Source organism: Artemia sp. Qi Xiang Cuo, chromosome 10 (assembly GCF_049724085.1).
Source record: "Artemia sp. Qi Xiang Cuo chromosome 10, ASM4972408v1, whole genome shotgun sequence".
Taxonomy (NCBI): Eukaryota; Metazoa; Arthropoda; class Branchiopoda; order Anostraca; family Artemiidae; genus Artemia; species Artemia sp. Qi Xiang Cuo.
In genome coordinates, this window is record NC_142803.1 from 63,567,758 (window position 1) to 63,595,204 (window position 27,447).

Consider the following 27,447-nt stretch of genomic DNA (forward strand, 5'->3'; position numbering starts at 1 on the left):
CCTTTCATTACCTTTTTAATGAGCCGTCTTGCAACATTCTAAAACCACTGGATCAATACGATCACCCCTGGGAAAAAAAATAAATACGAATCCGAGATCTTTCTTCCGGCAAAAAATACAGAATTCCCCATTTTTGCATATAGGAGCTTGAAACCTCTACAGTAGGGTCTCTAATACGCTGAATCTAATGGGTGATTTGTATTCTAATTCTGTGACTTTTAGGGGATGTTTCCTCTTTTTTTAAAATATGGCAAATTTCCTCAGGCGCGTCACTTTCCGTCTCCTTTTAATTCCGTCACTTTCCGTCTCTTTTTTTACTTCAAATTATATAATCACGGTGATACTTCAATCCTGGGTAGTCCATGAATTACACCATTGAATGATTCATGGTTTTGCTCGACAAAGGTAAAGATTATACCAGGCATCCTTCCTCTCAGATGTATACATATTTGGATTGTAAACGTCTTCATCTTCATATTGAATTCTGAATGTCTGGTGCAGAGTGTCCCACTACCTTTTTTTTGTGCCCTTTTTCCAGATTCTTCTGCGTCACTGTCACTCTATACATAGTAGCTAAATGGACAAGTGCATTAGAAAGCACTTCATTCTTGTTCTTTTATAAACATCCATTGTTTCACATAATAATTGCCTCAGCGTTTGGGTATGACCATAGCAGGTCTTCCAACTTGTCAATAACACATGAAACGAAGGTTCGAATGGATTGAACTGCCCTTTAGTCTCGATCCAGACTATATTCAGTACGTCTAAACTAACAAGATCGTTTGAAGTGCAGCTATGCAAAACAACCTTTTGTTTGAAGTAAAGAGACAAAAATGTTATGCCTTGACAAAGCAACTTAGATTCAAGGTTATGAGTTGCCATTATAAACACCCTTGAACTAGCTTTGGCTTTGTTCTTGTCACTGTCATTCTCAGTCCTAGATTTTGCTTTCTTTAATATGTGCTCACAATTCTTCAACTTAAATGCCATGCACCTGTCACACTGGTGCTTTTTCAGCTTGAAAATCCCATTGTGTTTCATTTTCAACCATTGCCTAAGAAGCTATAGCTTACATAGACAGTCGTTTCTTCCTTCATTTTGTCCCTATTAACATAAATCACCTCTTTAACAGTCCCAAAAGTATAATTTTGTGCTGTAATTTTTGGGACTGTACTTTTTCTTTTCCCGGCTCTACAGAAGTATGGTGCGAGATGCGGGAGATCATTCTCAAAATTCTTTGTGCCTTGCATCCAAACTGCAAAGCTAAGTGATTTCCTATTATTGAATCGAGTTGAGATTTCTGGGTGGTTTGCATCTTGTGATGGATGAATGCTGTCATTCACAGTCTGTTCAGACCGGTTATTCACTTGACGTTCGCCAATCGAAATGTACTGAAAAATACTTGATTGCAAACTCTTAACATCCCTTCCTAAGTTTTTAAATTGTGTTTCATGATTCTTTTTCTCCTACAAGAGCTAAGATCAGCTACCCTGAATTTCTCAAAATCGTAGTAAGTAACAAGTTTAGCTATGTAAACCCTTTTTCATTTCCAGTAAATTTTTGTCCAAAAGCAACCAAACTTATGCTGTCTCTCTCTTTCAGGAATGATTGAACATATGATCAAAAACGCCAAATATCCCTTCTCTTGCTTTCAAATTGTATTTCAGGCTTCCTCTTTTCCTAGAACGACCAAAATCAGCCTCTTTTAGTTTCTCATAATCATCGTAAGTGACAATTTTTGGTAGGTAGACCCTCTTTAGCTCCCAGGAAACATTGTCCAAAACAATTACTTTCAGGAATAATTGAACATTTGAAAACTGTAACCATCTTAGGATCGACACTACAACATTTGCATTGAGGGTTAATTTCAAGTTCAGGCTTTGAATCTTTAATAGATTTCTACTCAACATTTTTGCTGTTGTATACTCTGTTCCTTCCTATTTTTTGCCATGGCATCTAGAATTTAAATTTTCAGTTTGTTTTCACTAGCTTGGATCTGTCGTTGTTTTGCTTTTTTGAGATGAAGCAATACTCTTTAACACTGAGTTTTTTATTTGTCTGTCTGAATTATTTTCTGGAATATCTCTTAGATTTCAGTTTTGAACTGATGCGTTTCTTCTTTTGAAGGCCGGTATAAATGGTGAGAAAACCTTTCTTATGGTGAGAAAATAGGCCCACTTATATCCGCTGATTAAGCTAGAGGATTTTTTACAGCAAAACTTTCATTTTGATCCATGTCATATTCCTGTTCGTGTTTTTGAATTCAGATCAGTTTACAAAACGGATTATTCACTTTTTCAACACTTCCGAAGTCTGGTTCAGTAAAAGTTTCATCGGTTTCCTTTGGCAATCAAAGTTTAACCCAAACATATATAAGTGAAGTACTTAGTAATCTGATATCTTGAAGAACAGGTACAAAGGGCAAAGATCAGACCATCATATACTGTAATCTTACTCTTACTAATTTATTCCCTGGCGCCTACAGATATATGGCTGGCTTTCACGTAAAAATCTGACTAAAGGCATAATGGGCACTTAATCTCCATATTGTTCCTGAACAGGAAATATTTTCAATTTTCTAGTTTTGGAATTACTGAGAATGAGGGATTGCTATTTTAATTTAATTTTTGCAGAGAAAGGTATATCTAAGAATAGAAAGAAGGTAAGAGGGTTTTAAGGTAGTTGGATATGAACAAAATAAATGTGTTCTGTTAGCTTGAGTGTAGATTATGTATCTAGACACTGAATTCATCAACATTAATTATATATAATTCGTATAGTTTGAAAGATTGTTGCTTGTGCTCACCACAGTTCCATTTATGAAGGCACCGATTTGACTAAACAAATTGTGTAGTACACATAGGATAACCCCTCAGCTGCACTTGGTTTTTATTGTTAGATTTTTTAACAATGTCACGCAAGCCTATAAATGAATGTATATATGTATGTATTTCCAAAAAAACATAAGGCTATAGGAAAAAAAACAGAACACAAACATAACACAACCAGCAAAAAAACACAAATAAATTAAAAACAAAAAACAAAAAAACACAAGCAAATTAAAAAGAAAAAATGTACTTATATATGAATCTCCACGAAAATATTTATAGAGAGTTACATCTTTCAGAATGTATCAGCCCTGCATCTACTTACTTAGCCACTGCTGTATACCTTGCTCATTTAACCTTTCTTTTTCCTTAACAACCGCTGTATCCGAATTCAATCTCTGACCTTCATTCCAAAAATACGAAAATCCTACTTCATCTAAAATGTCCTTAATTTCTTGTGGCCACCCTACCTCTATCTTATCCTCCATCAAACTAAAATGCGCTTCTTATGCTAACCTATTTTTACTTATTAAATTTTTTATACAAAACTTCACCCTTTTTTTTAACCCATCTAATCCTTAATCCTCCTCCTGTTTAATATTTTGAGTAGATCTATGGGTCCTAACAACTATCTTAAAATAATCTCTATGTATTCTCTCCAACTCCCCACTTTTTCTAAAGCCCCACAGCTCACACCTGTAATGCATAACCGAGAGGAGTGTAGTCTTAAATAAATATTTAGTCATTGCTAAGTCCCTAATCTTTCCAACCTCATTTTTAAAAATTAAATTCCTACACTAAATTCAATTAAATTCACTTTTTATAATTAAATTCCTACACATATTTCCCTTTTGTACTCTATACTTAACATCCTGTGCATACTTACCATTCCAAAAATACTTAAGTCCTAAATACACGAATTCAATTAAGGCTAAAATGAACATAAATAACCATTGACAAAGTGCCATTGTGCCATTACATAAACATTACAAAACATAAGTGCCATTGACAAAGAATGGTGGGAACATTCCGATAGTGCCAACGATGATAAAACAGTGACTCTGAAAGCCGTGGATTGCTGGAAATCGGCTTTGAGTGCGAGGGAACATCGTGGTAACCAAACTTAGCAAAGTTTGTACAATACTTGTTTTCCTTGCCATTTTCGAACGTAGCTTCAGAAAGACTGTTCAGCTTACTCAAGAAGTAAAGACAGACAGAAGGAATCATTTGGTAACCGTAACTTTGGATTCAACAATTCAGACGAAACTTGAAATGAAACGAGACTGAGTTACAGCAAACACACTGACAATTGACCAGCCCCTCAGAAAGAGGCTAAAAGGAGTAGTAGCGTATACCAGCACAGCTGAGTTACGGCATGATCAGAGGAGGCAGCTCACATAAAAAGCTATGCGATAGACACAGATTATGAATGTAATGCGGTATATGTATCTGAAAGTTTTGCTATTTCTTATACTTTTTTTCAGTTATATCAATACTAATGAACTACGACTTTGCGTTTTCTCTTTATCATTTGTGAATACCTCTGGGGATGGTGGTAAAAATAAATTATCCACTTAACTCAGTCTCAATAGTCAAAGGCCTAGTGTCTGTAATTCGTCCATATTTTCTGTCCCAGTCCTGAACTTAGTGGGCTGTTGTGTTGAATATGAAAGAGCCACAAAAAGTAAGGGTCGATAAAGAAAAATGTCTTAATTAAATAGCTTTAGAGTCTGAATGAAATATAACTGCACTTAGTTTCAAAATTAAATACATTTCAAGCTTCTAGCTGCTTCCTTTTGTCATGTTTGACAACGTTGATTGACGAATTTTCTTTCCGGAATTGCAGCTGGCTCGAGTAAATCTGCACTCCAAACATTTAGAATCTGGTACTTTATGCTTAAATTGCTCAAACACCTCCAAAAACTCAATGCAAAATACAAAAAACTGAAAATTCTACCAAATCCTGAGATCCATCTCCCGATTTTCTTCCGAATCCTGAGAGCCATCTCCCGATTTTCTCCCGATAATTGGCAAGATTCTACACATTGTTTGAAGAGATAAGTGGAAACACTGCCTGTCGTCCATCTTAAGCAGTGACAAGGAGTCAGTGTAAGGTATTTTCAGGTCCCTGAATAGGGACCCGAAAATTCCCTATCTGTTGAACTTGGTAGAATATTTTATACAGGCCAATTGGTTAAGTGATTCGTCCCCTCCTGTGATGGAGTAGTCTTCTTTTAGATTCATTTTCGGTAAATATTTACCAAATCATATTATTGAGTTAGGAATAAAGTGAATAGGCCTAATTCATGAATTTCTTGGGACATGTATATTCATATACCCTCACCCCCTAATGTGCAAATATATAGGCCTACCTAGAATTGCATCCTCAATGTAAGTAGGCCTATACATTTATTTGCATCTCAAATGAATTTTACTTCCATATTAGGCATAGCCTATGGTGGATGTCTCTAATCATCATAGTTGTTTCCCAGACAGTGCACCCTATCCCCCCACCCCATGGTCTGAGATATAGGACATAGGGACAGCAGAAAAATTTGAATTTCTTAGGGCTTGTTTTTTTCACTCATCAATGTGCTTAAATCTCGCATCTTTTGTCAGAAAACACTTAAAAATGAAATCTTTGAACTATGATCTTTACATCTTTTGTCATTTTATGCAAACATTTTTCATCATTCTGCTCTGATCAGCAGTCTGAGAACAATGATGAGTATATCATCAAAGTTCTCTCATCATTGTTCTAGCCTATATGGCAAAACAGTGGTGGTCTTCACACTTTTTGTTAACATCAGTCAGCTGTAAGATCTTAGAACAAAGATGAGTTTTAAAGATTAATATTTGCAGAAAGATGTAATATCTTAGTGCTAGAAAGTGGGCCTATTCATAGAATTTATACCCCCAGCCCCTAATGCACAAATACATAGGCCTACCTAGAATTGCATCCTCAAGTAAAGTTCTACCAAATCATATTATTGAGTTAGGACAAAAGTGAATACACCGTTTGATACCTTTTTATGCTGATTATGAATATAATAATCTTTTCTATCGGAAATGAATTTCAGCCCCCCCCTATATATGCCAATTCAGGGTTAGGTTAGGTATATATAGGAGGGGGGGCTGAAATTCATTTCCAATAGAAATGATTATTATATTTGTAATCAGCATAAAAAAAGGCATTGAATGGTGTATTTGCTTTATTTCTAACTCAATAATATGATTTGGTAGAACTTTACCCATCCTCAATCTAAATGTAACGTCCATTTGCATCACAAATTGACTTTACTCTTATCTTAGCCATATGGTGGATTTCTGTTTCCAATCATCTTGGTTGTTTTCTGTAAAAAACACTCTTTAGTGTCACTCAAAATGTGAAACAACTAAACCATAATATGAACTCCCAAAATCCAGCTGTTTCTCTCTATATAATGGAATATTTCAAGTTATGATACAAATACTAAAAGCTAGTCTATAGTTCTAATACTATCAAGATGGACGTGTACAAACTAATCATGAAATGTCCATTCCAGAGCTAAAACGAGATTCAATCATTGGACTGAACTCATTGTGCAGAAGTGATACCAAATTAACTGGGAAAAAAATAAATAAAACAAATCAACAATCCTAAAATGCTGTATTTCCTTCAATAGAATATACTTTGTTAGCTTGCTTCTACTGTACCAAAACTCCTAATTGTTTTCTGTTTTCAGTAAAGCACTAGTTCTCTACAATTATATAGACATAGAGAAATATTTTTTGTTGGTTCGTTTGTGCACTAGTTTTATCAATATAGAAGTTATCAATGTAAATTATTACTGTGAAGTATTATTTTTGTCTGGCAACTTTGCTCTTTTCTTTCCTTAGGAAAACTTTGTTTTTCTTTTATTTATAATGGGAAATGTCAGATGGTTTGGCTCTAACAACACATAGCACCTGGCCAAGGGCAGAGGATCAGGAGATTGGCACCTGCCCTATGCAGACCTTGCTAGACTGTATGCAAAAGTTTTTTTTCACATTTTTGGTTTAATAGAGCTCACATGTAATTTAAGTAAAAAGAGCAGGGGGTTAAAAGGTGGAAGGGGGTGAGTACCCCTCATACACAAAGTAATATATGTTTGTTTTTAAATTTTAATTACACTTTTTACAAATTAAAAGAAAAATTCTCTTCTTTAATGGCTGTAAGGACAAGTTGTGAATGTATTGGGTTTGACCTGAACACTTTAAAACCTATATAGTAAGTACAAAAGTTGACAAAAAATTTATTAAGTTTATATTTATACCCAATTGAAATGCAGTTAAAAATGAGCTATTATGGAAGATGAAATGTAGTGAAAGCCCTTGACCGGAGAAGCTGTAGCAGCAGGATAGCCTGTGGCTGAGAAGGTCTCTTTTTGTAAAAAAAAAAAAAAATTAACAGAAAGTTTTATTTTCTTTATTTTCAAACCCTCTGCTTTGGTATAAAATTAGAAAGATTTTCTTTCAAAAAACAGTTTTTCACAGTGAAGTGAAGAGGTACATTACATCAAATATGTGTAGAAATAAATTCAAATAATAATTCAAACTTAAAATTAAAAGAAATAAGAACAGGTTATTTCTACAGGGATTTCAAAAAGTGAAATTTTTGTGATAAAAGTAAAGGGCTATGTAAACAAAAGTCAAGCAGAAATAGACTCAAGCAATAATTCAAAATCAAAACAAACAGATATTACAATCAAAGAAAAACTCAGACCCAAAATGAGCAAAAATTATGATAAATAATCAATTAAGGCTAAAAGGAACATGGATTACCAAAAACAGGCCAAGGGCTAACACCCCCGAAATCTGCTAAAGGATAGTGTCCTTTCAAGCATTGTGTTTTCATTTGTCATATAAGAAAAAAAATCACCATATTCTCTTGGTTGGTGACTTGTCAGAAAATTCTTGATCAAACCAAGGATGTTGTGTGCCTTAGCTGCTTGGTTCCAACAGTGGCTAAGAAATTTAAACTTATTGTCAATTTAAATATAAAAAAAAAAGAATTTTAGATAGCTTTTTTTTTGAAGAAATTTTCCAAGGAAAAGTAAAGAGCTAAGTTACAACAGGGACAATCTGCTACAAAGCAAAATAATATTTCGTGCATAAAACAAACATTAATTTACATCAATCTGTTGAAGGAACCACAACACAAGAATATATTACAACAAATAATGAAATATAATAGAAATCTTTATTAATTAAAAAAATACCTGCAATGATCAGACCTGTAAATAAAGTAAATAAAATAAACATAGTTTAATTAAACCTAAATCTAACATATACTAAAATACAGAATTATATGTAGAATAAACCCAAGCTTTATAAATAGCAGATCGTCGTTTGCCCTCCACTTAAAACAAAATACATTTCAATGGATTTCTTGTTATAACAGCCTTAAATAGTAAGTTTCCAAAAATTCAAAAAACGAGAATTATCATATGATATTCAGTCTTTCTACTTTCATTACTTCTTTAGTGATCTTGGTTAATATGGTGATTTGTTTTTCTTATACGACAAATGAAAACACAATGCTTGAAAGGACACTATCCTTTAGCAGATTTCGGGGGTGTTAGCCCTTGGCCTGTTTTTGGTAATCCATGTTCCTTTTAGCCTTAATTGATTATTTATCATAATTTTTGCTCATTTTGGGTCTGAGTTTTTCTTTGATTGTAATATCTGTTTGTTTTGATTTTGAATTATTGCTTGAGTCTATTTCTGCTTGACTTTCAAACAGTTCGTGGTAACAAACTGTAAGTAAGGAGCAACCCGGCTCAATGGTAACCAAAACTCTAAAAAAAAGGAATTTTTGTACCAATAGATACATCAAAAGAATCAGATTTTAATTCTGATTTCAAAAATATAAGTTTCATCAAGTTTAATTATACCCATCAAAAGTTACGCGCCTGAGAAAATTTGGCTGATTTTTGAAAAAAGGGGGAAAGACCCCCTAAAAGTTATAGAACCTTAATGAAATTCACACCATCATATTCAGCGTATCAGATAACTCTACTGCAGAGGTTTCAAGCTCCTATATACAAAATATGGGGATTTGCATTTTTTTGCCAGAAGAAAGATCATGGGTGCGTGTTTATTTGTTTTTTGTTTTTTTTTCCAGGGGTAATCGTATTGACCCAGTGGTCCTAGAAGATCGTAAGAGGGCTCATTGGAACGGAAATTAAAAGTTCTAGTTCCCTTTTTAAGTGACCAAAAAAAATGGAGGGCAACTAGGCCCCCTCCCATGCTCATTTTTTTCTCAAAGTCACCCAATTAAAATTTTGAGATAGCCATTGTGTTTAGCATAGTCGAAAATCTAATAAATATGTCTTATAAATATGGCTGAAAGTTATGAACTTTGCCCATTGATTACATATTGTATTGGTTATTGGGACGTATACATACATTTTCAGGAAGAATTTTTTTCGGGTGGGGGGGGGCCGGCGGAGGGGGTTACTCGGGAGAATCTTTCTGTGGAGGATGTTTCTTTGGGGTAAGGGACATTTCTATGAAGGACATTTCAATTTCTATGTGGAGGATGTTTCTTTGGGGTAAGGAATCTTTCCGTGGAGGATTTTTCTTTGGGGTAAGGGACATTTCTATGAAGGACATTTTAATTTCTATGTGGAGGATGTTTCTTTGGGGTAAGGGACATTTCTATGAAGGGGGCGCCTGATTTCCAAGCATTATTTAAAAAATGATCAGAAATTAAATTAAAAAAAACAAGTACTTTCAACTGAAAGTAAGAAGCAACATTAGAACTTAAAATGAACAGAAATTATTACGTATTTGAGGGGGTTCTCCCCCAAGTCAATACCTCGCTCTTTACGTTACAGTTTTTTTTTAGTGCTTTCAAAAGAACTATCTATTCTAATTAAACAGCCTTTGTGATTCAGGGGTTTTTGAATTAAATTTTTTTTTACCTTTTAACGTAAAGAGCGTGGTATTGACTATGGAGATAACCCAGTAATATGCTCAATAACACATACGTAATAAAAAAAAAACAATAAAAAAAACAAGCGATACGGCTCAATAGTTATAAAAAATTTTAAAAACGGAACTTTGATGTCAATAAATGTATCAAAAGAATGGGCTTATAATGCTGATTCTAAATATATGAATTTTATTAAGTTTAGTATTACTCATCAAAGGCTACAAGCCTCAGAAAACTCACCTGATTTTTAAAGAGGGGGGAAACATCCCCTAAAAGTGAAAAATTTTTAATTAAAATCACACCGTCAGATTCAGCGTATCAGAAAACCCTAGAACATAGGTTTTAAGCTCATATCTGCAAAAATCTGCAACTTTGTATTTTTTGCCAGAAGAAAAATATACGAATATAGAAGTTCGTTACGTAAGTTAATTTGTAAATTCCGTCAGAACCAAATTTAGAGACAGCCATTTAGCAAAAGAAAAGTAAATTTCGTATGCAAATTTTGTTTACTTATTCAATGACGGCGAGCCAAAATAAAAGCTGCATTAACTAAAAAACGATCAGAAATTAAATAAAAATAACAAGTTTTTTCAACAGAAAGTTAGGAGCGACACTAAAACTTAAAACGAACAGAAATTGTTCCGTCTATGAAAGTGGCTGTACCCGCCGCAATGCCTTGCTCTTTACGCTAAAGTTTGACTCTTTCTCAAAACTCTGTTTTCTAAAACAATAAAAAACTTCAGTGTAAAGAGCAAGGCGTTGAGGAGGGGACAGCCCCTTTCATATACGGAATAATTTCTGTTCGTTTTAAGTTTTAATGTTGCTCCTTACTTTCAGTTTAAAAAACTTGTTTTTTTTTTATTTAATTGTTTACATAGCCCTTTACTTTTATCACAAAAATTTCACTTTTTGAAATCCCTGTAGAAATAACCTGTTCTTATTTCTTTTAATTTTAAGTTTGAATTATTATTTGAATTTATTTCTACACATATTTGATGTAATGTACCTCTTTACTTCACTGTGAAAAACTGTTTTCTGAAAAAAAAACTTTCTAATTTCATACCAAAGCAGAGGGTTTGAAAATAAAGAAAATAAAACTTTCTGTTAATTTTTTTTTTTTTTTACAAAAAGAGACCTTCTCAGCCACAGGCTATCCTGCTGCTACAGCTTCTCCGGTCAAGGGCTTTCACTACATTTCATCTTCCATAATAGCTCATTTTTAACTGCATTTCAATTGGGTATAAATATAAACTTAATAAATTTTTTGTCAACTTTTGTACTTACTATATAGGTTTTAAAGTGTTCAGGTCAAACCCAATACATTCACAACTTGTCCTTACAGCCATTAAAGAAGAGAATTTTTCTTTTAATTTGTAAAAAGTGGAATTAAAATTTAAAAACAAACATATATTACTTTGTGTATGAGGGTACTCACCCCCTTCCACCTTTTAACCCCCTGCTCTTTTTACTTAAATTACATTTGAGCTCTATTAAACCAAAAATGTGAAAAAAAAAATTTTGCATACAGTCCAGCAAGGGCTGCATAGGGCAGGTGCCAATCTCCTGATCCTCTGCCCTTGGCCAGGTGCTATGTGTTGTTGGAGCCAAACCATCTGACATTTCCCATTATAAATAAAAAAAACAAAGTTTTTCTAAGGAAAGAAAAGAGCAAAGTTGCCAGACAAAAATAATACTTCACAGTAATAATTTACATTGATAACTTCTATATTGATAAAACTAGTGCACAAACGACCCAACAAAAAATATTTCTCTATGTTTATATAATTATAGAAGACTAGTGCTTTACTGAAAACAGAAAACAATTAGGAGTTTTTGTACAGTAGAAGCAAGCTAACAAAGCATATTCTATTGAAGGAAATACAGCATTTTAGGAGTGTTGATTTGTTTTATTTATTTTTTTCCCAGTTAATTTGGTATCACTTCTGCACAATGAGTTCAGTCCAATGATTGAATCTCGTTTTAGCTCTGGAATGGACATTTCATGATTAGTTTGTACACGTCCATCTTGATAGTATTAGAACTATAGACTAGCTTTTAGTATTTGTATCATAACTTGAAATATTCCATTATATAGAGAGAAACAGCTGGATTTTGGGAGTTCATATTATGGTTTAGTTGTTTCACATTTTGAGTGACACTAAAGAGTGTTTTTTACAGTTTAAAATTGTATATTACTCACTATTGGTGTTATAGCTATAGAGAACAAAATGTTACCTGATAAATCAATCCATTATCTATTTGTGCTGTTCAATGACTTAGTGCCTATTAAAATAATATTAATTTTTATGCTTAAAATTTAAGTCAATTTTAATTGTATATTGGAAATTACTATATCTGAGCTGGTGTAAGACTATGAAAAGCATTATAGACTAGTGTGTTGTTGTCAGGCTATGTACTAAATTTTGTCTCCCAAATCAGTATCCTTGTTTTTTTTTATACTGGTCTTTGGGTGTTTTCAGTAAAGTGCTAACCTATAGCACTTATGCCAGATTTGCCTCTCACCCAGACTATCTGTCTTGGCTTTTTCTAAAATAGCCGAGGCATGGTTCCTGCAAATAATTGATTTTATTTACAATTATCCATTGCTAGTTGTAGAAAAAGCCAATTTTAAAATAAGAGAGGGAATTGTAAGCAAAATTAATCATCTTTGCAATGAGGGGATGACATCGTTTGCTAGTTGGTGTACCTATTATATATTTCTGCTGTATTTAAGGGTACTAAAAACCTGGTTGTATGTATGGTCTTTCTTTGTCTGTCTTTCTCTCTCTCTCTCTCTCTCTCTCTCTCTCTCTCTCTCTCTCTCTCTCTCTCTCTCTCTCTCTCTCTCTCTCTCTCTCTCTCTCTACAGTTTTACAAGCATTCCTTCTATAAGAACCATATTTGCCCCCAGGGCATAACTTACAATGCCTGCCCCTAGGCCCTGGGGGCTTGTGTTGATCCTGGAGTTTTTTTTTGTATATTATCTTTAAACTATTTTTAACAAAATGGCTACCTCAAAATTTTTATTGGATGTAATTGGAGAAAAAAGGCATGGGGGGGGGCTAGGTGCCCTCTGATCAATTTTCACTCTTAAAAAGGGCACTAGAACACTATTTACAATTTAATGAGCACCATTTGAATAGTATGCAACGACCCCTTGTATCTGAAGTGCCTCAGACAAAAAAATGGAGTGGGGGGGGGCTAGCTACCCTTCAATCACTTGACTCTTAAAAAGGGAATTTACAACTTTCAAGTTCCAATCAAATGAGCCCTCTGAAGTTTATATGAGCATCCCTTCCAGAACAACTATAATTGTCCCCAGGGCATAACTTACAACTCCTGTCCCCAGAACCTGGGGGGCTGTGTTGACACCAGAGTTTTGTTATCTGAATTTTGAACTATTTTTAACAAAATGTCTATCTCATAATCTTTATCTTATGCATATGGGAAAAAGGCGGGGGGGGGGGCTAGATGCCTTCCAATCACATTTGACTTAAAAGGTGAATTACCATTTTCAATTTCAAATCAAATGAGCCCTCTTTGAAGTTTATACAAGTATCCCTTCCATAACAACCATACTTGCCCCCAGGGTATAACTTACAACGCCTGCCCCTGGGCCCTGGGGGCTGTGTTGACACCAGAGTTTTGTCATCTGAACTTTGAACTATTTTTAACAAAATTTGTATCTCAAAATTTGATCTGATGCATTTGGGGAAAATAGGGCGTTGGGAGAGGGGAGGGGGGGGGTTAGCTGCCCTCCAATCTCTTAACTCTTAAAAAGTGAACTAGAACTTTTAGTGTCCAATCAAATGAGCCCTCTCTGAAGTTTATACAAGTATCCCTACCATAAGAGCCATATTTGCCCCCAGGGTATAATTTACAACGCCTGCCCCTGGGCCCTGTTCGGTTGTGTTGACACCGGAATTTTTGTTACATGAACTTTGAACTATTTTTAACAAAATGGCTATCTTAAATTTTTATTGGAAGCATTATAGAAAAAAGGGCGTGAGGAGGGGGGTTAGTTACCCTCCAATATCTTTTGACTCTTAAAAAGTGAACTAAAACTTTCAATTTCCCATCAACTGAACCCTCTGTAGTTTCTTCAAGCATTACTTCCATAAGAACCATATATGCCCCTAGCGCATAACTTGCAACACCTGCCCCCTGGCTTTGGGGGTTGTGTCAACACTGGAGTTTTTGTTAGGTGATGATTGAACTATTTTAACAAGAGGGCTATCACAAATTTTTATTGGATGCATTTGTGAAAAAAGGACGTTGGGGGGGGGGCTAGGGGCCCGAGGAGAACTTTTTAATCTTAAAAATGGCACGAGAAATCCCCATTTGCTATCGAATGATCCCCCTCCGAAGTTGATGCAAAGACCCCTTCCATATGAAATGCCTCTGAAAAAAAAACAATAAAATAATAAAATATTGGAGCCATATGGCCTTCACTTTTCACTCTTAAAAAGTGAATTACAACTTTCAAAATTCAATCAAATGAGCCCTCTATGAAGTTTAAACAAGTACCCCTTCCATAAGAACTTACTGTGCCCCTAGGGCATGACTTACACCACCTTCCCCAGGGCCCTGGTGGATGTGTTGACATCAGAGTTTTGTTATCTAACATTTGAATTATTTTTAACAACTTGTCTATCTCAAAATTTTATCTGATGCAATTGGAGAAAAAGGGGATGATGGGGGAGGGGGGCTAATTGCCCTCCAATCTCTTTTGACTCTAAAAAAGTGAACTAGAACTTATAATTTCCAATCAAATGAACCCTCTGAAGTTTTTGTGAGCATCACTTCTATAAGAACCATATTTGCCCCCAGGGCACCACTTACAACTTCGGCCCCTGGGCCTTGGGGGATTGTGTCTAACCTGTTTTTTTTTGTATATTATCTTTGAACTATTTTTAAAAAATTTGCGACCAAACGATTTGTTTCTTATCTAGGGGGGGGATCAGCCTGTGGGGGAGGGGGGCTTGGTGCCCTCAAATCAATTTTTAACTCTTGAAAAGGTAACTAAAACTCTCTATTTCCAATAAAATAAGCCCCCTTTGAAGTTTCTACAACGACTCTTTCTATATAAAATGCCTCTGAGAAAAAAAAATAGATGGGGTATGGGGGGAGGCTAGGTACCTTCTAATCACTTTTGACTCTTAAAAAGTGAATTACAACTTTCAATTTCAAATCAAATGAGCCCTCTGAAGTCCAGTTAAAATTAACAGAGTTAAATTAAACTTAAAATTGACATATATTACCACAAACAATTATAGGCCTAACGCCACTAAGCTCTATTAAGACCAGAGCGTCGTTTGAATTGCACTCAAAACAAAATACATTTCAAAGGTTTTCTATTTATAACATTCTTAAATCCTAAGTTTCCAAAACTTCAAAAAACGAATATTATCATATGATATACAGTCTTTCTACTTTCATTAATTCTTTAGTGATCTTGGTTAATATGGTGATTTTTTTTATTTTTTTTTCTTATATGACAAATGAAAACACAGTGCTTGAAACGACACTATACTTTAGCAAACCCAGGGGGTGTTAGCCCTTGGCCTGTTTTTGTTAATTCATGTTCCTTTTAGCCTTAATTGATTATTTATCATAATTTTTACTCATTTTGGGTCTGAGTTTTTCTTTAATTGTGATATCTGTTTGTTTTGATTTTGAATTATTGCTTGAGTCTATTTCTGCTTGACTTTTGTTTACATAGCCCTTCACTTTTTGTGGAAAAATTTCACTTTTTGAAATCCCTGTTATTTGTTTTACATTTTGTGTGACACTAAAGAGTGTTTTTTACAGTTTAAAATTGTATATTACTCACTATTGGTGTTATATATAGCTGTTGAGAACAAAATGTTACCTGATAAGTCAATCCATTATCTATTTGCGCTGTTCAATGACTTTGTGGCTATTAAAATAATATTAATTTTTATGCTTAGAATTTAAGTTAATTTTAATTGTATACTGGAAGTTACTATATCTGAGCTGGTGTAAGACTATGAAAAGCATTATAGGCTAGTGTGTGGTTGTCAGGCTATGTACTAAATTTTGTCTCCCAAATCAGTATCCTTGTTTTTTTTTTTATACTGGTCTTTGGGTGTTTTCAGTAAAGTGCTAATCTATAACGCTTATGCCAGATTTGCCTCTCACCAAGACTATCTGTCTTGGCTTTTTATAAAAAATCCAAGGCATGATTCCCGCCAAGAATTGATTTTATTTAAAAATATCCAAGGCTAAATGTAGAAAAGCCTCATTTAAAATAATAGAGGGACTTGTAAGCAAAATTAATCATCTTTGCACTGAGGGGATGACAACGTTTGCTAGTTGGTGTACCTATTTTGTACTTCTGCTGTATTTAAGGGTACTCAAAACAGGGTTGCATGTCTGGTCTCTCTCTTACTCTCTCTCTCTCTCTCTCTCTCTCTCTCTCTCTCTCTCTCTCTCTCTCTCTCTCTCTCCGCTCTCTCCTCTCTCTCTCTAAAGTTTTACAAGGATTCCTTCTATAAGAACCATATTTGCCCCCAGGGCATAACTTACAATGCCTGCCCCTGGGGGCTTGTGTTGATCCTGGAGTTTTTTTTGTATGATCTTTAAACTATTTTAAACAAAATGGCTACCTCAATCTTGGTATTGGATGTATTTGGAGAAAAAGGGCATGGGGGGGGGATTAGTTGCCCTCTGATCACTTTTGACTCTTAATAGGGCACTAGAATCTCAATGTCCAATTGAATGAGCCCCCTTTGGCTCGATTTACGTCGAGATACAAATCCTGGGAAATTAATTTGGTAAAAACTTATAATCCAGTGTTGACACTGGAACATCTCGATGTAGTATTCCACCAAATCTGAACTTTGTGACATAAGAACGATGACGTGTAATTGAGGGAAAATGTAAGAAAGTTTGCAAGGGCTTAAATGGACTTAAAATTAAACCTTGGAGGGGCTCATTCATTTGGAATTTGGAAGTTATAGTGCCTTCTCTGGAGTCGAAAGCGATCAGAAGGCAGCTGCACCCCCCCCCCGTCCCTCCTAAGCCATATTTTCCCCAAATTTGTGTGATGATAATTTTGAGATAGGAGGGTCATTTGCTTGAAAATTGAAAGTTCTAGTTCCCTTTTCTATTTTCTTGTCACCCAGGTGACCTTTTCACCTTCATTTATTCTAGTCAAAGCAACTTGGTCTTTTCAAGAATAGATTCACTTCAATTTTTGCATTCTCACCTATCAAAACCTCCCAGACATTTGTTAGTGTTGCCAGCATTTTCATCTAGGACACTTAAATCACATCGATAGTTTGATTGTGGGAGAGTTTCACCTTCCCATTTGATTCCACTCTGCCATATACTTTACAGTGTTTCGAAAGAACATAGGGCGTCTTGACTCTTTGGTTTTGGACTTGCCAGTCGTTAGTGGGCAGACAGGATTAAACATCGAACACGCTCTGTTTGAAACTGTGAAGTATAATCTCTGACGGTAGAAGATATCAAGCAGCAGCTTGTAGATGGTGCTATGGATGGACAATATTTTACACTTCATGTGCCCACTCATCTCTTGACGCTTATTGATCTCCTTGATTCTCCTTGGAATAAATTTAACTGTGATACAGTGCATCGGGTTTAATTGTCTGAAAGAGATGCCCGAACCTCGTCACAGTGTGTCTCAGGTCTTGGTGGCCTCATATCCTCCGACAACAAAAAGATGGGTTACGGAAATATAGTTGAATATGCTTGTCTGGTTTGGCACTTTGCCCTTACCAAGGATGAAACTGATAAAATAGAACGAGTTCAAAAGAGATCACTGCAAATTATTTACGGCGGTTCCCCTCTACCTTACTTCCTGTTACCTCTAAGAATTTAAACTTGAATTCCTGTCTTCCTGCCGAGAAAAATTATGCCAAAGATTTGGCTCCTCCAACATCCCATCTACCGATCATTCCTTCCCCCGCCTTTTGTCCCTATAATATCTCGTCCCCCCAGGGACGTGGCTGAGAAGGTTCCGAAACTGACCCCAGTCCACTGTAACACCATGTGCTACAGTAAAAGCTTTGTGAAATATTACAATGATCCCTAGTGTTTTTATCCTTTAGTTTATTTATCCTGACGAAGTTTTATCAGACTACTTTATTTTGCTAATTATTACTAAGAGACATCATATTTGGGCTTTGCCCACGAGAGCTGTGTCTTGTTTTTGAATTAAATGAATTTGAAAATCAAGATGATTATTTGAATAAGATCTCACATGCCTATTTTGTACTTAGCTATTGATAGTTATGAGGTATTTGTGCTACTATTATTGATATTTATGAAACTATATTTAGCCTTTCCCTTTTAATTCCAAAAGCTCTTACCGTGGAAAATTATGAATATACTGAATAAATACATTGATGACCTCACCAAAATTAAGTTACAACTGTCAGCAGATGATCCAGATGATTTTCAGCTAATTTCTTGCTTCTCGAAAGGCTTCTTCCATAACGACCGGTTTCTTATTCCATGGAGTTCTCTTAGTTTTACACTAGAAACCCCTGATGTCGCTAGGGCCGCGTTCTGTGATTGATAATGATGTGGTTTCTGATTTGGGAGATTCTACAGGAATGGCTAAAGAGGCAGTTGCTGCAACTTTCATTGCTTCTCAATATTCTTGCTTCTCGCAAGGCGTCTTCCATAACGACGGGTTTTTTATACCATGAAGTTCTCTTAGTTTTACACTAGAAACACCTGATGTCGCGAGGGACGCGTTGGGTGATTGATAATGATGTGGTTTCTGATTTGGGAGATTCTACAGGAATGGCTAAAGAGGCAGTTGCTGCAACTTTCCGGAGATTTTGCAGCTTTTTAGACAAACTATTGAACAATCTCAATTCAAGCTTCTTGTTGCTACAAATTGGTACAACTCAGTTGACGAATGGACTGCCTTTGTGGGAAATATATTTGATACCAGCTCGGTTGAATTGACGATCAGAAAATCTGATCATCTTGGACACTTGGCTGATCTTGCAAATTCAGGGTGTTTTCAAAATTTGCCACAGGGTGCAGTTCTCGGCCAGTACAAAATATGGTTAGATCGTGTTTTTAACGTAAATGCAGATCCTAAGCATTCCTCTATTAGTGTACTACAAAAGATTTAATTATTTTTTGAGCAGCCAGCACTGTATGATGGCATTCCCAAATTTCTTCACCTCTTATTGTGCTGTATTTGCAAGACTTAATGCGAATATGTTGTCGAGAGTATATCCAGTGTTGTGGACAGACGTGCTCATGGCCGCAGTGTTAGTTGTGACACTTCACAGTGAGTTGAACGTTCACTTTCACAAAGGCCTCGAAAGGCATGTTCACAAAGGCTTCAAATCAAGAAAAAAAATTACTTCCTCCCTCCCTCTCAATTATATCAATTTAACCGTTTTATTAAGAATGTTGCCTAACAATAGTTAGAGGGTTAAAGTTACTCACTGTATTTTTGTATATTTTTGTATGCGCGTTCTCTTATTTTTTTTGCTCAACTTTAATTTTGTTACGAAAGTATATAAAAACCGCACTGTATTTTTAACTTTTGAACAAGATTTTTTTTTCAAGTTTCAAGCCTAACTTACAGCCCTTGCCCTGAGGGCTTTGGGGAGGGGTGATCTCCAAAGTTATAATTACAGAAGCTGCGTAAATATTATAATCATATTTCTACCAGCATATTTCTTCGGCTCCCAGATATTACTGCTATGTATTGCGTATAAATATACGTGTCTTAGCTGTCTTTCGCATTCTAATTTTTTTATTTATGATAATAGGTTCCCTGAAATAGTTTCAAGGTTTATTCCCTAAATCAACTTGGGAAAAAATAGGTCTTTAATTGACTGTTCATTGAATTTGTAGAGGAGGCTCAGATTTAGCTTAAGTAGCCCGAAAGTATGCTCACTAAATACAGTTACTTGGTATATCGCCTGGCCGAATTGCAATTGATGGTATGAGACTCTTGTCCATGAAGACGATATTCAAGGCTGAATACGGATTTGTCTATGCCTTCTTGAAAATTCTACCCTTAGCAAAAGCTGAAGGTTAATTGATTTAGGCATATATTCATGTTGCAATTTCCTGCCTCTAATAAACAGTGTCGGACTGCGCAGTGTCATAATTAGCGATTATTTGAGGTCGAATGGAAACTTAATTCGGATTTTTAAGATCCTAGTGAAGAGGACCGTATCAACTACTTGTATTTAATCGTTGTTCGATATATTTTAACTCAAGTTTTCATTTAGAAGGTGATATGCTGCAGTTCCATAGAGGCCTTTACAGTCATTACGCAGTGTATATTGGAGCTCAAAAAATATGTCAACTTGGGCCCTATGTAACATTAAGGGAATGCCACCGAGGATGTTGCCCAAAATGTCTTGTAAGTTTTTCAAAGATGTTTGATACTCGTAAATTTTTCAAAACAAAATGAAGTTGAGGGTAATTCTCAAAATAAGGTCACAATGTAAATATAATATGGCACTTAACTTGCTTCGTTTTCTATGTGCCTGATCGTGCAGTTTTGTTTTGGAAGTAAATAGCTAAGTTGAAAGTTAAACACAATAAGCTTATGGACGATAAAATTATTTAAAAAGTAATTTAAAAATAGTCCTATTGAATTGACTTCTGATGTACTATATGCCCTCTAGATATGATGCACAATGATTTACCAAAGTTGCCACCAGACCAAAAAATTTCGTAATGTCCAACTCTTAAAAACGTAACCTTTTCGCAAGCTTTGATAGGAAAGTCTCTTTTCAAGGCAGGGTGCCATAGTTTCGCTATCAAGTGCTGTACTTAAAGGAGGGATGGGACATTTGTTGCCTGTATAATTTGAAAAATATGTTTTTACGTAATGTCATTAAAAATCCTCCCTCCAACTTTTAAAAGGTGCCTAAAAAGTATACAATAATAACAGTTCATGCTTATTTACCTACAGGAAATTCCTCTTTATTAACCTGTAAGTGCTGCTTTCATTTTACCTGCACAACAGAGAGACACCCCCCCCCCGATGCGTCTATAAAATCCCAGGCTACTATTTTGCTTATCTTGTTGTTGTTGTTTTGAATTGCCATTATTGGTGTTTTAAACCAAAAGCTGATGAGTGATACGTACAAAATAAAAGTCAAGTCAATAATTACAGGACACTTTAGAGTTTTGAAAAAAAGAAGAAAACCAACTACATTTTTTTATTGTTAAATTTCAATAAAAACGATCTTAATAAATCGTTTTTATTAAAAGCGATTTATCGTTTATTAAAAGCGATTTTAATTGCTCACTTCCCGTCTAATATTTTAGATTGGATCAGTCTCATCTCCTCTAGCTTCAAATTTGTATCGTTCCAACATGAAGATTTAAGCAATTCCGAGTGACAGAGATTTTGTTTTGTTTTTATTTTATCGAACAAAAAATATTTCAATCGTTGTCTTCAGTTCCTATACGAAATTAATTTAAAAAAACAAATTTTTTCCGAGGGAAGTAAAGAGCGAAGTTGAAACTTAAAACTAACAAAAATTATTACTTCACTTTCTATCTAACAGATATTAATAAAACTATCACAAATAAACCAACTAATTATGTTTCCCTATGCTTTTAGGATTATACAAAACTAGCGCTTTACTGAAAACACAAAATAATATAGGAGTTTTGGTACAGTAAAAGCAAACCAATTAAGGTCACTATTTATTGAATCAAAATATTATCAATCCCTTTTAGGATCAATTCCTTTTAAGATAAAGCAACAATCCATTTTAGGATTTAACTTTATTTTTTTTTACGTTTAATTTGGTATCACTTCTGCTCAATGGCTCAGTTCAATGACTGGCTCTCGCTTTGGTTCTGAAAAGGACATGTCATTATTAGTTTGTACGCAAGTTCGAAGTAAAGCCATTTTGATAGTATTAGGACTATAGACTAGCTTTAGAATACGTATCATAGCTTGAAATTCACTCTTGTATAGAGAGAAATAATCGGATTTCCAGAGTTCATATTATGTCTTATTTGATCTCCATTTCAAGTGATACTAAAGCATATTTCTTACAATTTACGACTGTATATTACCCACTAGTGGGATTATAGCTGGTGAGAGAAAAATACTGCTTGATAAATCAATCCAATATTTCTGTATGCTGTTCAATTACTTCGCGGTTGCTAAAAAATATTTAGTTTCACGCTTATGTTTTTAAGATAATTTAATTGTATACTGAAAGTTACCAATCTCACAACTGGTGTAAGACTATGGAAAGCTTTATAGATTCGTTTAGTGTTGTCATGCTGCATACTCAATTTTGACTCTTAAATCAATAATCCTGTTTTTTATACTCGACTTTTGCGTTTTCAGTAAAGCGCTAGTTTTGTATAATCCTAAAAGCATAGGGAAACATATTTAGTTGGTTTATTTGTACTAGTTTTATTAATATGTGTTAGATAGGCTGTGAAGTAATAATTTTTGTTAGTAATAATAAGAGCTTTGGAACTTTTTGCATGCCTGCTTTAGACCAGAATTAATTTAAGTTTTATGTTGTAGTTTATGTTTTACTTCTAAGACAATACATGCATGACATATTAGTTCAATAAATACAAAGATATCAAACTTCAAACTTTGGAGGAGAAATCCTCTTAAAATGGCTGATAGACAGGGAAAAACCGTTAGAAAAAAAATATCGTCATCTCTGTTTGGCTTAAATTTCCCCCAGTCAGCTCTATTCTGTATACTGTTTTCCCTAAACCTTGTAAAAAATACGTATTTCTGCAAAAGGCCAAACAATTTTACATAAATAATTAATTTTCTGATGATGCAATTATTTTCAATCGATCAAAAGAACTAAATTGATCCAATCTAGCAACAACCATTCTGAGGTTTCGCTGTCTTTCATTAGGAGGCTTTGATGACCAATTGCATCTTTCCACAAAAACCTGAGCAACTATGTTATTTGTGGGGGATGAGCTTGAAAAGCAAACAGTGTAATAATAATAGAGTAGGATATTAGAGGATTAGACACAATAAAATTGTATTCTATTAAGGAGGAATGAGATAAAAAGGGTGACATCCGTGATAAGGGGTTACCCTCATGTGCTATATGTAATAAAAGTTAGCCGGTAGAGATAGCTTGACCCCATACTATGTATGGGCAATTCCTAACAACGGAATGCAGTGCTACTCCGGCAATCATCGGGTACACGCCGCAGAGACATATTCAGACACACCTCACAAATTGAATGTGTCATAAAAATCTTGACTGAATAACTAAATCCATTCCTGAGAACTGTAAAAACGCTCTTTTGACCATTTGGATGAATAATTGTATTGTGATTCAACTAAACGCACTTTTGAAGCCGCTAGCCTTAATTTTCAAATAAATATGCTATTTTTAAACTATTATCTATTCTTTTAACTCATAGACTGACACCTTGCCATAATTGTCAGCTAAATGTCCCTTTTTGTTCCTCCTAACTCGTTTTTTGAAGTTTTGGAAACTTAGGATTTAAGAATGTTATAAATAGAAAACCTTTGAAATGTATTTTGTTTTAAGTGCAAGGCAAATGACACTCTGGTCTTAAGAAAGCTTAGTGGCGTTAGGCCTATAATTGTTTGTGGTAATCTCTGTTAATTTAAGTTTAATTTAACTCTGTTAATTTTAAATTATTCATTGCAATTTCTGGTCATTTCAGGTCTTTTATTCATTGATAGAGATTTCTAGTATGTTTCATTATTTGTTGTAATCTATGCTTGCGTTGTGTTTCCTTTAATACATTGATATAAATTAATGTTTGTTTTATGCACGAAATATTATTTTGCTTTGTAGCAGATTGTCCCTGTTGTAACTTAGCTCTTTACTTTTCCTTGGAAAATTTCTTCAAAAAAAAGCTATCTAAAATTCTTTTTTTATTATATTTAAATTGACAATAATTATTGACAATAAGTTTAAATTTCTTAGCCACTGTTGGAACCAAGCAGCTAAGGCACACAACATCCTTGGTTTGATCAAGAATTTTCTGACAAGTCACCAACCAAGAGTTATCAAGAAGCTTTACACAGCCCATTTTTGTCCCACTCTTGAGTTTGGCATGTTGGTTGCCAACCTGCATCTTAAGTGTGACATGGAGACACTTGAGAAGGTCCAGTGTAGAGCAAAAAAGATCCCTTTTGCCAAACAACGAATCTCCTATGAGTATTGACTAGAAAAGCTAGACCTGCCTACCCTAATGTAATGTGGAAAGAGAGATGTCATCCTTGCATTTAAGATGATGGCCAGTGAAACCATTAAACCCATTTTTGATTGCAGTGAATACACCAAAACATGAGGAAACCCCATAAAATTGCATCAAAAATTTAGAAGAAAGCATGAAAAATTCAACTTCTTCACTGATTGTGTTGTTCCTCAGTGGAAATCACTTGGCAAATCTACCATGTCAGCCAGATCAGTTGACAGATTCAAGATTGGTGTTGACCATGATTGGAGCAGCAAGTCATGGACTACACTGTGGGATGAACCAGTATCATCCAGCAGGGTCTCTTTGGTGTGAACACTAAGTTATGGCACCCTATGCAAACTGCTACTTGTCACCCTCTACCACCTGGCACACTCATCCAAAGTTGCTGTTGTGCCATGGCCTCAACTTTAAACTGTCAAGGTGATGGCTGGTGAAGACTAGTCACACACCTGGTGGGGGGCCACTACTGAATGGGTTTGAATTACAGAGCTTAAACTGTCAGAGCTACCCAGCTTTTTTAGCCCTCAAACACACCTGGCTGGCAATACATCTAGTGATACCCAAAAATGAAACCAAATTGTCCTGTATATACTTACTAGATTAAGAAAGATGTAAAAATTAAAGATTACTAAAAAATTCAAATATAAAAAGATTAAGAAACAAAAAGATTTTAAAAAAATGAGAAGAAAGTATAAATAAATAAATTAATGATTATACAAGGAAGAAGTATTTAAGAGATGATATCAACAATCTGGGAGAGGGACAATATTGGAATTTATTTTTTTTGTAAGACTATACAAATTCTAAGGAAAATTATTACAATAAGCTTTGCACAATAGGCTAAACAGCAAAACAAGAGGAAAAGAAAGAGTTAGGAATAGAAACCAAACAAGCAAGGCAGGTTAAAGGGGGGGGGGAAACTAATAGCAAAAAGAAAAGTTTGATATTTCCCCAGAGTAAACGGCAAAAGAACATGTGATCATACATCCCCTGAAAGGTAATATGGTAATGTAAAGTAGATCAAGAATGTTGACAAAACAGGGGGTAAATTTTTGTTAATCTTTCTCTATTGATGATCATACCATTTGCTTTGTTCTTGTAGTGACCTAATACTTACAAATGTATACTTTTTCATGTTTGCAAGGTCTGTGTATCCAGTAGGTCCCTTCTCCTAACTAAAATTCTACAAAACTTACTGATTATTGAATAATTCTAGATGGACTTTTTACCATCAGATTCAAAACCCTAATTTACCTTTTAAGTAGGCCTATCCCTGCAGAACTTTACAAGTTACGTTATGCTTATATGCAAAAAAAACTACTGTTTTAAGAGTCCTAACGTCAAGGCAATGGAAAAAAAAAAAAAAAAATAAATTCTAATAAATTTATTAAACAATTAAAACAAAAAAAAAAAACACGCCTCCCTCACTAGACATTCCTGCAATTTATCAAACCTATAATCTTAATACACTGCCTTTTGCATTTTTTTTTCCAGTCACCAATAATGTGACCCACTGTTTTATCCACCATCGTTAAAGATTTCACTGAAATTAAAAGTAGGAGAGATTACATTATTTTGTTATCATTATTATAATAGTTATTATAATATTTAATTATAATAGATATAATTGTCATTATTTGTTATAATAGATTGTATTGTTATTAATAGGTTATTCTTAGAATTTTGTTGTGATAGATACAATACAAAGTTCTTTCCTTGCAGTTTTTATCATGAGCTCTTTGATTAGAAATTTTATGATCAATAGAAACATTTTTCAGTATAACAGTCTCATTTCCTATGATTTTGAAAAACATATTTGTAAGAAAATAATATTTTCTCTGTGTAAGCAGCATTTATCCCTAAATTATAAATTTTTTTTTCTGAGAATTCTGAAAACAGGTTTTAATTCAGGTCTTTCTTTTTAGCCATAAATATACTTCCAATGTTATTTATTGAAAGTCCTTACCAGTCAATACTTCAGTTAATTCCTCAATTTTTCTTTGGTTTTCTTGAATTAACTCTGAACCTTGATTTTCAAATTTGGAAGTTAAATCCTTAATTCTTCTATTTTTTTTTCATGTAACATCTCAATCCTCTTTTGGTAGTCTCGATGTAACTGCAATTCTACACAACATATAACTTAAGAGTCAAATTTTTCTGTTAACTCTTCCAAGTCTTTAATAATATGAAGTAATCTTCTTTCAGATTCTTTTAATCTATCTAGAGGTGCTGAATCTGCAAAAGAAGAAACAAAATTAGTAATTTTGACGCTTAGAGCCAAAGAGGTAAGTATAGCTATCTTCCTAAAAATTCCCAATTTTTTTTTTTGCAAATAATTTTGGAATTAATCATAAGTGAAGTAGAAGGGTTTTGCGTATAAAAACTTTCCCAAAAACTTCAGTGTAATACATTCCCATGCAAAATGTCAGAACTTTCCTTATCTAGTATGAAATACCTTAGGTTTCTCATTGCACAGGTTTTCAGTTAAATAAACAAAATTTTATTAAGCTCTTTCAGTAGTCTTAAGTGTTAACAAACCCAACAGTGGCCTTAGGAAATTGATTTCAATGCAAAGCTTTTAGGTAAATGTCAAAAGGATCTAACAATAATTTAAGATATTTCCCCCTTTTTTTCAAAATAATAAATTTCAAATATGTATTGCTAGTTTGATTGAGGCACATAACGTAACTTGTAAAGTAAACTTGTATGTGTAAACTATCCCTGCAGACCAGCTAGAAATATAATTGAAACTTTTAACAGACCTAATTTGATTAGAAATTAAAAGTTATAGTGCTCTTTTTAAGAGTCAAAAGACATTAGAGTGCAAGTGACCCTCCTTCCAAGCCCATTCAATGTTGAAACATCTACTCTAAACTTTGAGACAGCATAACTGATTCTTATTTCATAATATGCAAAATAATTCTAGTTGATATATTTTGCAGGGGGAAAATCTTTATCATCACTTCTTTCACTGTTGTGCAATTTTTTTAAACATAATTGTGAAAAATAAACAGAATTGACAGCATTTATCTGTTCTCAAATAATCTATGCATAAAAGTTAAACACAATCACTGTTATCTACCAAAATGATATAAATAGGCAAATATTAAAAAATCCTAGGTTAAGGTTAGATTAGCTTGATGGCCCTTAGGTGTTTGTTTAATAAATAATTTTCAAGACTTGGAGAGTAGACATAAATATTAAAAATGTGATTTATAAACAAGGAAAACAGTGAGGTTACATGTCCTTCCCCAGGAAAATAAGTTAACTAGGATTAATTTGCATTTTATGAAAGAAGAATTGTTTTCTTAACATGTCTCTTTATGTAATGGAATGGTCATACATGAACACCTAAAAAGGCACTATATGTATTTCTATTTTGCCCTGCTGGTTGATTAAATCGGATTCTTCAGAAGTTGATATTCATGAATGTGTCTG

At 34.3% G+C, this 27,447-nt stretch overlaps 2 protein-coding genes and 1 long non-coding RNA gene across 4 annotated transcripts in view; all 3 read left to right on the top strand.

Annotated features, from left to right (window-relative positions):
- LOC148948018 (uncharacterized) overlaps window positions 1-27,447 on the top strand; it is a 527,253-nt gene that overhangs the window by 122,100 nt on the left and 377,706 nt on the right. The gene's annotated exons all lie outside the window — the stretch shown is intronic.
- The window catches only part of LOC148948019 (uncharacterized), a 437,936-nt gene that overhangs the window by 51,912 nt on the left and 358,577 nt on the right, over window positions 1-27,447 (top strand). The window lies entirely within an intron of this gene.
- LOC148948020 (uncharacterized) lies at window positions 4,987-26,308 on the top strand. The gene is made up of 3 exons (XR_016142330.1): window positions 4,987-5,077; window positions 20,043-20,176; window positions 26,215-26,308. It is a non-coding gene; the product is annotated as an uncharacterized LOC148948020 (long non-coding RNA).